We start from the raw sequence: 2,787 nt of genomic DNA on the forward strand, positions 1-2,787 counted from the left end.
AAAAAAAAAAAAAAAAAAAAAAAAAGAATGACAGACATATAATAGAAGATCAATAATGACTTGATTATGTGGTTAGATTGTTTCCAACCACTGAGAGGCAGCATAAGAGGAAATGCCATATTAGCTCAAACAAAACAATCATAATATATCCGAAAGCCAATGTTTAGATTAATTGCTGTTTGGATTATTATCACTGATTCCCTTCATGAATGAATATGGAATGAGGAGCTGCTACATATATAATCCTAGGAACTTTTCAATATATACATACAGAGAATATATACAGGAAATGACTCCTGTAGATTAGATGGCAGAGATCTTAGAAATCATACCGTATACCCCAACTACTCATTTAGCTTATCAGGAAGCAGAGAGAGATATAATGACTTGCTTGCAGGCTTTTGTTAGTTAACGGCATTGACAGCTCTCATCTCAGTTCGCTTTTTGTGATGTTCCATGGATTCAATATAAATATCAAGGAAATACAACTAAATGCTTCCATTGTTCCAGTACAAATCCTGCTTAAGGTGAGGTGGGATTTGAAACTCTTTTCATTAAGCAGAAATTCTGTTCATGATGCACTCACACTAATTAAATTAGCTTTGGGTGATAATGTTGATCTGTTTACCTGAGAAATCTACACATACTTCAAAGCACTGTTACAACTCAATTGTTCTTGTGTCCCATTTAGCCTACATTTATAAACCTGTGACATTCTCAACAGTCACATACTCATTTCCTAAACCACAACCACCCATGGTAGATTAGAAAGACTATTGTCTTTTAAGTCAAAAAGGACTTGATGAATACCAGCTCTACAACATCAGATACAACATCAGAGAAGTTACTTTAGCTCTTTTGAGCCTATTTCTCTGCTAAAAGAGTAATACTAGCACTAACCACCTCAAATGACTATCAACAGTGAGACAACAGAGATGGTGTATTCCACTATCTCAAGCATACAGTTAAGTGAAAGGTTAAGTACAGAGTAACAACAAAAATGTTTACCTATGAGTCTGAAAGAGGGTTTACGGTTTCCAATACTGAAATGTTAACATTTACAAAGCATTCACTCTGTGCGAAGCTTAGGTGGAAATTTATAATATGAGGCTGATATATCAAGAAAAGGTTAAGAGAGAGTCAGAAGATTTTTTTTATGTTTTTCTTTTTTTTAGCGTCAGAATTACTTGCAAAAGAATGATTTCATTACACATTTAAATAAAAAAAAAACGGCTTCTAGTTTTTAAAATGTATCACAGATATACATCAAAGTATTTGAAATGACATAGTATCTGGGATTTGCTTTAAAATATGACAGTCTCCCAACCCTGTAACCCTAAAAATAAAAGGGTGGGGCCAGGCAAGGTGGCTCACGCCTATAAACCCAATATGTTGTGAGGCCAAGGCAGACAGAACACAAGATCAGAGCTCAAGACCAGCCTGGCCAATACGGTGAAACTCTGTCTCTACTAAAAAAATACAAAAATAGCCGGGTGTGGTGGTGCATGCCTGCAGTTCCAGCTACTAGGGAGGATGAGGCAGGAGAATCACTTGAACCCAGGAGGCAGAGGTTGCAGTGAGCCGATCTCATGCCATTGTGCTACAGCCTGGGTAACAGAGTGAGACTCCATCTCAATAAATAAATAAATAAATAAATAAATAAATAAAGTGGGAATACTTGAAGCTGGGTGATGTATATTGTATATCTGGGGACTCACTACACTATTGTCTCTACTATCGTGTAAGAAAATCTATGGGCCGAGCGCAGTGGCTCACATGTAATCACAGCACTTTGAGAGATGGAGGCAGGTGGAGGTCAGGAGTTCAAGACTAGCCTGGCCAAGGTGGTGAGGAGGCTGAGGCAGGAGAATCACCTGAATCCAGGAGGTGGAGGTTGCAATGAGCCAAGACTGTGCCACTACACTTCAGCCTGAACGACACTAAGACAGAAAGAAAGGAAAGAAAGAAAGAAAAAAGAAAAGAAAAGAAAGAAAGAGAAAGGAAAGAAAGGAAAGGAAAGGGGGGGAGGGAGGGAGGAAAGAAAGAAGAAGGAAAAGAAAGAAAGAAAAAGAAAGAGAGAGAGAAAGAAAGAAAGAAAGAGAGAAAGAGAAAAAGAAAGAAAGAGGAAAGAAAGAAAGAAAGAAAGAAAGAAAGAAAGAAAGAAAGAAAGATAGATAGATAGATAGATAGATAGATCTAATCTATGAACATCATAAAATTCTTTTTTTAGAGACTATCTCACTATGTTGCCCTGGCTGGTACTGAACTCCTGAGCTCAAGCAATCCTCCAGCCTCAGCCTCCTAAAGTGCTAGGATTTCAGGTGTCCGCCACTGTACCTGGTGGAACACCACAAACTTCTAAGGAACCAAGGTCTCCACCTGAAACTTCTAAATACAAGACACTACTGGGGGGAAAAAAAAAGGTGCTATTGGCCATTTCAACCAAGAATACAAAGTATTTTAAAATGACTCAACACCAAGCATGTCTTCTTTATCACATGCTAGGCAGCAGTATCTTCTCTTCCATTGGTATTACTACGCCACCCACTAGAACAGCCCAGGGAATATTTTTTTCTTTTTTGTTTATACTTTCTAGTTTTCTTTCTTTTTAAATAACTTAAACTACTACTAATTATACACACACAACCAGGACTACTAACACATTATTACTAGCTGTTACATCTACTATTTAATAGTGGACCCAGGGAACACTAGGACTTTTTAAAAGCATGACTCATCTGAGAGCATTAAAAAAAAAAAAAAAAAAAAAAAAAAAAAAAAAAAAAA

General features: G+C 37.0%; 1 protein-coding gene across 1 annotated transcript in view; it reads right to left on the reverse strand.

The window, feature by feature from the left end:
* Positions 1 to 2,787, reverse strand: part of GLG1 (golgi glycoprotein 1) — a 172,549-nt gene that overhangs the window by 166,408 nt on the left and 3,354 nt on the right. The gene's annotated exons all lie outside the window — the stretch shown is intronic.

This window comes from Cebus imitator, unplaced genomic scaffold (genome assembly GCF_001604975.1).
Source record: "Cebus imitator isolate Cc_AM_T3 unplaced genomic scaffold, Cebus_imitator-1.0 Scaffold577, whole genome shotgun sequence".
NCBI lineage: Eukaryota > Metazoa > Chordata > Mammalia > Primates > Cebidae > Cebus > Cebus imitator.